Below are 11,528 nucleotides of genomic sequence, written 5' to 3'. Positions count from 1 at the left end.
CTACCCCGGACAGCTTCAGTTCTACTTGATAGAATGCTTTTCTTTGTCCTTCCAGGGTGAATGTCTGTCCCACCAGGAAGATATTTTTGTGGGCTTGCGTAACTCACCTCATTGTGTTTGACCAGAATTTCCCATCTGAATCCTGAAAGTCAAATTGAAAACCTCACACCCTCTTCCTGCTCCCAGAGTCAATGTGCCCATGGAAAAACCTCTCAGGAGCTGGGCCTGCTTGTAGCACGGCCATAAAATGCTCTGGGAAGAGCTTCCAGAAGCAGAGAAAACAACTGGGAATATAATTCCCCTTTGGGAGTCTCTCCCTCCATCCAAAGTGGATAACCTATCTTGTCAAAGTCTGAGGACAAACGTTTTTCCCTCCAAGAGCATGGACATTCATTGCCAGTAACAAATATATGGACCTGCTGGCAGGCAACCATATAAATGACTGTTATAGCAGCATCCCATACATCCCTTGTAATAGAGGCTCTCAAAAAGGCTTTGTTTTTTACATCATTTCAGACCGTCTGACATAAGATTCATTCCTGGTGCTATTTTTAGTAAACTAATCTGTGTTTGGAGGCAATTTTTCCCCCCGGATATTTCTGGGTGTTTGAGAACTGACACAGCCTCCACAAGCTAATAATTTGTCATCCTTCACTAGAGAAGGTCACTTATGACCATTTTAGCACCTCCCAGTACTTAACTGTCATGAAGAAGTGATTGTTCTCATTGAAGTTCAGCAAATAAGTTGGCATTAAGTTTCCAAGACCAATTACTCCAGACTATTGGTTTCATATTAGGTCACAGGAAAGCAACAGCTCCTGGTTGGACTTTGGAGTGTGCTGAGGTGCCAAGGCAAAGAATGAGATTGAAGGAAACCAGGCTCTTCTGGTTTCCATGGCCAACAGAGCCATCCATTTCATCCGCTAAGGTCTTTGTCACACCACTAAGATTCATGCCTTGAAGTATTTTCTGCTTTCTCTAAGTGCCACGTTTGATGAAAGCAGATATCAGGGATTCAGCCCACAGGAATTCAGCAGTGCACAGCTTCTAACAGTGAAATGAAGCATGGCTGAGTTGGGTCCATGCTTATCCTCTTGTCCAGAGCACCAGGAAGGTTGCCAAAGATGCTTCCCCTAGCTTCTGCAAATACATATCCCTCGGTCACACAGCTTCTCTGTTGGGTTATTCTGTGGCACTGACTCCCAGGAGAATAAGGGCTACTCCAGACAGCAAGTCTCGTGGTGACCAACCAAGCTCAATCACACAAGACAGTAGTGGAAAACACACAAGTATTTGTAGAACAAAGTTTATTCTGGGTGAGCCTGTTCCTGGTCTGGAGAAACTTTGTGTTGCAGCCAGGAGTTTCAGAGCAACTTTGAGACCTACCTGGTTCTGGAGAGACAGAATCCAAATGGAGATTATAAAAATACTTGTAACAAAAATTTGGTACACAAAATGCATGCCGGCCAAGGTGGGTGCAAATGGGTGTGGATCCGCTTCATGCCCATGGACAGGAAATACAGGAGACAGCAAATTCTGGTCTGCTGTATCAGTGTAGTTCAGCAGTCAGAGCACTGACATCTGATTTTAAACCGCAGTCATTTAAAACTCAGCAAAACTCATACCGTTGTACTTCAGCCAGCCATGGTAAGTGGAAAAAGCTCCTAAATTATAGCTCAGGTGCCTCAGAATGATGACACAGCCCATCCCAATTTAAAGCCCTGGAGTGAGGAAACAGCTTACCTGAAAGCTTTGATGTCCTTGCAGTGCTCAGACAGTTGCAATTAGGGTCTCCATCCTATTTATCCTCCTAGTTTGTCTAGTGATTGAAAGAAATACTTAGTCTGTTTTTGAGCATTATTTCATGTGGCGCAAGAGAAATTGGTTCTGTAACTGTAAGAAGATTACTTCTTACCGAGGACCCTGCGTAAAACCTCCGTGGCACTTGCTATTATCCCTAAGAGATGTTCATTTTACTTGTTATCCTGCATCCAAAATGCGGATCATTTTAAACATCCATGTTTAACTCGCGTACATAATTTTTCAGGATTTTAATAGGATTTCTCCTCCTCTGCGAAGCACCATGAAATGTGATATATTCCCCAGAATGGGCTGTGAAATGCGTCTACCTTATCAGCAATTTATGTAGAACTTACTTCTTGGATTGTTTGACTCAGTGCCTGCCTCGTTCCTACATTCAGTCTGTTGGATTGGTGTTGGAAAACACAGAGTTCATCCTTTTTTTTTTTTAATGGGAGTTGCAGTCTCAGAAGTGATACATGGCATTTTAATGTGTGTGTACATGTTTACGTTTAATTGCTGGAGCTTAAGGAAAGACATGATGTCTGATTTTCTGCTGGAGTGTTTTTGTTGCACTGTACACACAAGCACACAGCTATGATACCCTGATGTCTAGAAACCCCACATACACCTTGAGATCCCTGAACCAGAGGGTAAAAAGGTCCCTGCTCCAGGAGTTTAGGATCAAAGCAAACAATAAGGCCTCTTTGTTAGCCCAGACTAGCCATTTCAAACAGGACCGTGTTGGTTCCTGTGACCAGGAGCAATGCCAGAGCAGCAGTGACCTATAAATAGGAGATTTCCCCACCCAGAACATCCCCAATATATAAAATACCAGGTTATTCACGGATTTGAGGCTTGTTCTTCTGAAAGAGCAACCTCTAGGAAAAAAAAAAAAAAGTGTCTTCTGATGATTGCCCCAGACTATAATTTAGTCTTGTATCTGCAAGTTTCAGGTTTTGTTCAAGTACATAATGGTTCGGTGGAATGCTTCCCAGCAGTCCCCCAATGCACACTCCTTAATAACAGAGAGATCATTTATTGGAGAGAATGAGCATATTCTTGCATAAGCCTCTTTTGTATGAGAAGTTTCAAGGATATGAAAGCAGCAATTATCCTCACCTTGGTTAATACAATTAAGAAATTCTGAAGTACCAAGAAAACTCCGGTGCAATTAGACTTGGAAAATTGTCTAACTATGAATTGTCATTTGCCAGTGAGCTATAGTTAGGTCAAATTAAACCTGAGATGCAGGGAATGATCTGAAAGCAGCCAAAGACAGTGGGGTAGGATTTCCACTGCAGTTTGTCCAGGAGCAGAATCCAAACCCCCATCAGCTACCACCATGAGTTACAGACACTCAGGAGTTTTAAGGGCATGAATCACACTTTTTTTTTTTTTCCAAATTTAGGTAGAAACAATGAATTTTTAGTGATAACCATGGAACCAATTCTACTCCCAGTCCAAAGGAAAACTGTCCTAGGTAACAGGAAAAATGCTGCTTAACTTAAATCTTTCATGCTGACTCCAGCTTTTGTGAAAGAGGTAGGTTAGTCCTTGCAACGGGATCACTATTTGAACAAATTGACTGTGATATCAGGCAGAAAAAGCTCCTGCAGGATTACTGCAGCTTAAATATCAGTGAGAAACAAAGCAGTCCTTGGATAAGTCCTGCACTGAATTTAAGGCAGTAGAAGGCAAAGACATGGACTGCAGAGGAGCACAGGCAGGAGCAGGCATCCAGAAAACACGATCCATGAGAAGATGGTGGAAGATGCGATCTGAAGAAAAGGGGACGATATAGAAAAAATCCTTACATGACTATTGTTGAGAAGGGAATGACTTCTTCAAGGTGCTTGCAGGTGGTAGAAGCATGAGAAGTTTAAACTTACATTAGAAGCAGATGTCTAATGAGGAGAAGGAGGAAGCACTGGGTGGCTGGGGATGGTGAGCAGCCTTCATCAGACCTTCTTCTGGCAGCTGTTTTATGTGGCTGGTTTTGCCTCAGCAGAGAGGGAGGGGGTGACACTTGAGAGGCTGTGATTTCACCGTCCTTGATCCACAAAACGTGGGGATAAAACACATCAAGCTTCAAGCCCTTTGAAAGAGGATTGGTATCCACTGTGTAAAACAAACAGTATTTCCAATTAATTTCAAAAGACAATTAAGTGAAAAATAGGATGAGTCCTGTCTCCCTATTGGCTTAGTTATACTTGATTACATTTGCCAAGATATGCATGTAATTTCATATTTCACCAGGCAGGGTAATGAATGCAAAGCTCACTCTGCATCCTGCTGAGGCACAGCCCTGCCGCTGGCAGAGCTCAGCAAGGGGATGTCCTGACAGCCTCCTGAAAGCTCTCCTTCCACCCTTTGCAAAGTTCCCTGCGTGCACAACTTTATCTGATGCTAATCAAAAGAGCTTTTTCAATTGAAACGTCTTTTTGTGCTTGGCGAACTGGATAATACTGAAAGTGTGGGGATATCACCCAGCCTTTGGGATCCATCCAGCTCTCATGCTGAGAGCAGTTTACCCTCTACTCATTCCCCCAGGCTCCCTGTTATCTTGGTGATAACATAACTTGTGAAGAACATTACATTATCGTTAGCAAGGGAGACCCAGGAGATCTGAACGTTTGTCCTGCATAATCTCCCTCCTTATTAACAGTAGACTTATGCAGGCATCGGTGATTCACCTGTAGTTAAATGGGTAAATGCTTTAATTTACAACAAGGGATTTATCTGGAAAGGAAGGAAAATAATTTCACGTCTCATTGTTTTTCCATGATCCCATTACACCAGGGAACGAGGCTTCCTTTATATCACTCAAATGTGAAATAGGAGACAAGGAGCAGAGGAGGGATTGCTCTTGCACCCCTGCTTACACAAGGATGGAGAATCTGGCCCAGGCTTAGTTTCAGTGCTAAATACTTTCTTCCACCCCCCCAGCTACAAGCTTGTAAGCAGCTCTGTCCTCTGAGGAAGCCAGCCAGACACACCAGCTCCTGACTGATGCACAGACAGTGCCAACAAGAGGAAATTGTAATGATAAAAACACAAAGTTTGTGAGTATGAAGCTAGGGCTTTCAAACTAGAATCTCAGTGTCATAAATAAGGGGGACAAAAGGGGTAAAAAAAAAAAAAAAAAAAAAAGGAAGTGGGACATGCTGGGCTATGCACAGAGTTGCTGGAGAGTCACTGCAACCAAGAAACCTGTGGTACCAAAGCAAGACAAGGACATCTGCAAGCACCTTCTTGCTCCTGCACCACCAGAGATGAGTGCTCTTGGTGTATCTAGAGGGTCCACCTCCACAAACAAGTTCAATACGATGAAAGTTACAGGAAGATTGAGACTATCAGCCGCTTCACACCAAGTCAGAGAAGATGCCCAGAGGCACAGCAGTATATCTAGGTGTCATTATCACTGAGAGAAGAGTTCACATGGAAGGGACCTACAAAGATCATCAAGTCTGAGGCGTTAGGGTGAGGCTTGAGATAAGCATACCCCACTGAGGTCTGTTTTCTTCCTCTACGGTGCCAGAACAGGCAAGTGGTTGGAAGCAGAAGGATTCAAGCCTTTGATACATCTAAAGCATGAAGAAATACCTTCACACCTGAATGAAACAAGGGCCTGGGGAGGGGGCACAGCCATCCACAGGACAGGGGGAGCCGAGCGGTGCAGGAGAGAAAGGCAAGGCACTGGAGTAGCCCAAGGACTACCCACTCTGAGCATCAAAGGCTTGCTGAAGAGCAGAGGTGTGAGAGCTTTTCACAGGAGAGGTTGTCAAGATCTTTTTATAGAAGGCAATCAACACAAAGAGGTTTCGAGCAGGTTTTTTTCCTCCTGTACAGTTGTACAAACAGTTTGCTCATCGAGGTGAGGAGCCCGTTCCACAAGCAGCAAGATTCCTCCAGTCTCCATTACTAAGTTGTTGTGTGTTGCTGATCTTAATGGAAGCTAAAAAAGGTGAAGTCACCTTGGGAGCCTCTGTGGGGAGTGCTGCCTCATTCAAACTGGTGTCACAAGTCCTGGAGAAACCATGGATTTGACAGAAATCAGCCAACAGGTTGCAGCCTTTCCAAGAAATGACAGGGTGGCTGCATGAGGACACAAAACTTTATTTACAAAAATCCTAGCAGCAGGTGTTGCCCAAACACTGTAGCTCAATGGACAACCCCTCCTTTATGTTAGCTGGAGCATTGTATGTTGACCCAACACCATTGTGTGCATCCCTCAGCAGAAAATGTAGCACCTAAAATCTATTTTAAGAGATAAAAAAAAAATCCAATAGGCTCCAAGCAGTTTGACACTTAAGTTATCTCTGTAAAATGAACAAGGCTGCAACCTTAAAATAGTTCACGGGCACTTGGCAAGTTTTTTCCACTGCACCCAGATACACATCTCTTCAACAAGCGTGCTGCTGTCAGCAGAGCCCCACTTGGTTACACAGCACCCTGTGTGCTGAGGCTGATTTGTAGCTTTTATTTTTCCTTTCCTGTCTTCATTCATTTTTTTCTGCTGCTCTCATAGTCCCCAGAGCAAGTCTGAGCACCCGTGGGCCTCTCCAAAGAGAGCGCTGGTGGCCTTTGAGCATCTGAGGGCACCACCACCAGTACTTTGATCTGTAGGAGTAAAGAAGTTAAAAAAAAAATATATAAAAAAGTAACAATCACAGCCGCCACACACCTCCACCCTCAGCCACACAGGCATTAGAAATGACTAAGAGCAATCCAACTGCCCTTTCCAATTTCAGTGAAGAGGTTTTAGTCTTCAGTGTGGGCACTGTGAAGACAGTACCGGGTTCTTTTGGGTGCAAGAGCCCTTTCCATTATGAATCACCGTTTCCATTTCCTGATTCAGCAGCAGCTGGGCTTTCTGCCCAGAGGGATTAAGAACGAGGAGGTGACACGGCTCACCTTTGAATTACCGTACTTCCCCAGGATGATTTGAGCCAGCCCACCTTCTGAGACCAGCATCACCCTGAAAGGCACAGGACAGGGGAGCAGCCGCAGCTTCCTTCAACCAAGGCAGCGCATTGGGCAGCCTCTGAAATTGTTCCTGAACCAAGATCTCATGCCAACGGTAGCGTGCAGCACCCTTACACAACGTCACCTTCTGACAAACACACTGGGAAAGTCCCACAAAGCTCCACAGCCCTCTCAAAGGGCTGCGTGATGAGGCGAGGCGCGGGCTGGCGCCCCTTTCCGCGGCACTGGTCTTGTTTTCTGCTCAGCTCTGTTCACCCCAAGCCCCCCAGGGATACTCCAAATTAAATTATATAGGCCATTTCCATTCCAGTGGAGGAAGACTTCGAGCAGCAAACCACCTGGATGTCTTTTGGAATTTGTATTTTATCGTAGCATGCATGGAGAAGACAACCTTGATTTTCATTTTGAACCTACCCGTGGAGCTACTGACGCAGCTAAGGTCTTCCTGAGGACTTTCTGTGAAATTTCAGACAAAGCTGAGGAATGCCGCCATGAGACTGCAGGTTGCCACTGAGAGCTGAACTGTCCCACCAGACCCAGCACAGAGCTGCAGCGGTGCCGCATTTCTCGTGCAGTCCAGCACAAAACCCCAACCCCATGGCCCCACAAGCACATCCAAATGAATGCACCAACCCTTGCCTACAACATTTATGAGCTGTGACAGTGGTTTTGGGACAAAACCAGCATTTTTTTTTTCTGCAAAAGAGAGTTATCAACCTTCCCCTCCCCACCTTCTATTCCCACTCCTTTACCATTTCCACATTTTACCTGTCAGACCCATGGGACATTATTTAACCTGCCAGGAGCCAACAGCCTCAGCCAAGCTCATGGGTTTTATTTGTGATCAGACTGGGCTGGAAAAGGCAGTGATGAGCAGACTAAAACTTGCGGCTGGTTCACCAGCTTCAGCCAATTTCAGAAGTTTCTCCAACCTGAATAAATCACAGAATCACAGAATTGAAGGGGTTGGAAGGAACCTTGAAAGATCATCGGGTCCAACCCTCCTGCCAAAGCAGGTTCCTTAGAGCAGGCTGCCCAGGTAGGTGTCCAGAAGGGCCTTGAATGTCTCCAGAGAAGAAGGCTCCACAACCTCCCCGGGCAGCCTGTTCCAGTGCTCCATCACCCTCACGACCCCCTAAAGGGTCAGAGGAGAAACCTGACAAGTTTCTACCTCATTTACAGGGGGACACTTCTTCCTGCTTATTTGTGCAAAACACCAGAAGGACCGATAGACCCAAAACAGAAACCAAAGTCAATGAGGAAACCCCCGTGGACGCTTAATGGCTCTATGGCTGGGTAGGCAGGTGGCCTAGTTACGCTCCTCGCTGGTATTAATTTCATTCTGAGTGCAACGGGGCCCTCCCTTTCCACATGAAAGACAGAAGTCAGCATCACAACCCATGCAAAACCACAGCCGCTCTTGTTTTTCTCTCAGGGGTGCCCTAGGAACAGTGGCATTGCTCAGCTGGACCCAGGCACCGTCTGTCACACAGCGGTAGTCTTTCCATGAAGCACTAGTACAGCTCAAGCCTTCACACCCTGGTCGTTGTGCTGGGGCTCCATCGAGGTGCCTTGGAGCAGGACCACAGCCTGACCTGCTTTATTTTGTTCCTAATGTCTTGCATCGGGTCATTTTCAGTTCTTGTACTGGGATAGGTCTATGCCAGCCATGGGATGTGGACCTGTCCCTACAAACTGGGGAATGGGACACAGGGACATGAGCAATACTGGCTCTCTCAGGCAGCTGAAGGCAGTAACTACTGCTTCTGAGCCCCACCAGCCCTTCAACCCAACATGTCCAGGAGGAGACCCCAGCAGTGGGAGCCTAAGCAGGACAGGAATGAAGTCTTGGGCTCCCCTAAAACACTTGAGCAACATGAATTAACTGTAATTTGCAAGCGTTTAGAGCTACACAGAAGACAGGTCTTTAAAAAGCACCTGAGGCTGTTTTGGACAGAGTACCATTGAATTTCAAGAGCAATTTCTGCTGCTGCATGCCTTAGGTGCAGAGAAATAAAGCAACACAGGTGGGACCGGAGCCCACAGCTCAGCCTCCTGGTTTCTGCTTGCCATTACCTTCAGCTCAGCAGACTGATGTTGCGGGGCCTCATGCAAAGTTCCTTTATCTGTGATGCACCTCGGAGCACGGCCTCCGTCTTGCAAGCTCTGCACTGCAGCACTGCTCCGTACAAAGACTCAGAAAGAAACTCAGCTGCCGCCGTTTCACCACTGTTCCAAAATGTGCTGATCTTGCAGGAGTTTGGTGTAAAAATGGTCATAGTTCAACCCAGGCTACAGCTAAGGGGGCGATACTGCAGCCCTGGTTTGGGATGAAATGCCAGTCTGCATCTCGAGACTTCGATCTTCAGGCACACTGAGCCTTTGATGTAAGACGCATCACTTGCGTAAATGCACTTGCATACTTATTAAAAAATAAATTACTTGTGTGCCTTTTTCTACAGATAAAATGGGTGGAGTGCAGGTTTCCACAGAGCACGCTGGAGCGATTTCAGTGCTTTGTAGCACTGACTAAAAGAGAAAAAGCTACCGGATGTAATAAGCAGGTCTTTCCACCTTATCCTTTTCACTCCAACCCCATTCTGTTGTTGCCAAAAATCCTCCTGGTCCCTCTCTGTCCATCAGCTTCCCTCTCCCCTGTCCCCTTTGCAAAGGAAATGCTGAGTGCTCCAGCTGGGCAGGGGAAAATAGGGTTTCCCAGTGCCACACACTGCACAAAAATGCAGGAGGTTGTCCATCAGGAGCCCCTGTGTCACAGCCAGGTGGAAGGGCTCCCCAGAGGGACCAAACCCCCACCTCTGGGCTTGGCCAAGGCTCAGGGATGTAAGAACCAAGAGCCGTGCCCGTATGGCTGCTATAGGTGCCACAGGAGGGGAGGAAGCCCCGGCGTGCTCCCAGCACATGCAGCAGTGGCTGTGCAGCACAAGATGTCGTTGCTGTGCTACTTTTGTCCCTCCTGCTCTACACCTCGCAGGGAAACTCGGGGCCTTTCCCGTACAAACGTGCGTGCCGGTGCCGGATGGCTGCTTGGGCTTGCTGCAATGCTGGCCTTCAGGAGAGGGCTCGCCCAGCCCCACCGCTTGCTCTCGCTGCTCGTCCCAGCGCAGGATGCTGTAAGGGTGGGTGCCTGTGTTTGCACAGCGCCCATGGAGAGGGGTCAGGGACTGCACTTCATTACCAAGCTGCGGATGGACAATTTTAGAGCTAGTTCTGGCTCTTTGACAGCTTCTGGACTTCTCGAGCCAGGCTAGCAGACACCACTAGTTTGTCAGCACCTGGGGAAGGAGCTCAGCTGCTTTCCACCGATGGGGGGGCAGCACAGACTGTGCATGCCCTGAGAGCTGCCAGTGAGCTCCTGCTCAGCTTGGGAAGTCTGGAAGGGAAAGAAGAGGTGCCCACAAGGGTTAGCAGCTGGATCGACCTCAGAGAAGAGAAGACAGGGTTGCTACATAGGCTTCTGCAGAGCTTACGGTCTCCTGTAGCTGCCCTATGACCTTGCATGTCCTACTTCTGGATAAAATCTTTTTTTTTCTTCCATATCATAAATATAATCCATGTAAGTGGTATTTGGCAATGCTCAACACGAGGTTTTTCTGGGATCAAGTGCCCTGTGGTGTAAATTCAGACAGCACTAAAAAAAAAACACAGGTCCCCTGAATACCTGGCAGCAACCATCCTCTCAAAACCCGCCTGCCCGGGGGACATTTTACCCATTTCAGAGCAAAACCCACACAGCCGAAACCACTGCAGATCTGACAGTATTTGGGATATCTATTAGTCATATTGATGGTTTTCTCTCTGTAATATTCATACCAGAATTTCTTTGTAAAAGCCACCTGGCAGATGGTATTAGTTACTTTTAGAAGAATTTGTACAGCAGCTACGCTAAAGCTCAGCAATAATTATTCCGTAAAATGGGTTTCAATCACAGAAAAACCTGTTTCCTCCTAGGAAGTCACCAGCTTTAACTCAGGTCAGGGAAGTTTTTCTGCAGGGATTCAATACACAGCTCTTAACTCCAGTGCAAGGGCTGTCCGCTGTCCACATGATTGTGTTGGACTTCTACTAAGTTCATATCAAGAGGTTTTAATGAGCTATGTATTTATTTATTTTAATGTTTGAGGGGACTTCTGGGATGTGTCACACAGATCCTTCCCCAGGGACCTTCAGGGCAGAGAACTCCCTAAGAACCAGCACGAGGTTTGGTTGATCTTCACATGCTACCTTAAAAAATAAATCCAGATATATTCAGGATATTCCTTTAGCTGTTTCAGGCACCTTTTAGCGAGCTCCCCTTCCAACCCTTCAGCAGTGCTGCAGCTCACTCACCTGTAAATCTTGTTTACACCTGGTGAATTAAGCACTGCTCAACTTTATCACATTCACTTGTTTTCTGGGTTCCCAGCTCCCTTTACGCAGCAGGAGAAAGCTCCTTACCCTTCTTGCTCCTCTGAATCCCCTCTCAAAGGAAATAAGCATCAGTTCAGGTGTCCTTTACTTATTTATTTTTTTTTTACAACCCGCCAAAATCCTAGAGACACTTTACAACCTCGGTCGCCCTTGGGCAAATGGCACAAAATAAAACCGATCGTAATCCTGTCCGTGGCCCAGCACGATGAGAAAGCCGGAGCCCCTCGCAGGTTCAGCGTTGCACTGCTGCCAACAGCAGCCGTCTCGGAAAGCTCGTTGGAAATAAATGAGATTCCCCGGCTTGCTTTGCC

Source organism: Anser anser (genome assembly GCF_964211835.1).
Source record: "Anser anser genome assembly, chromosome: 6".
Taxonomy (NCBI): domain Eukaryota; kingdom Metazoa; phylum Chordata; class Aves; order Anseriformes; family Anatidae; genus Anser; species Anser anser.
Note: the sequence above shows the minus strand (reverse complement) of the source record.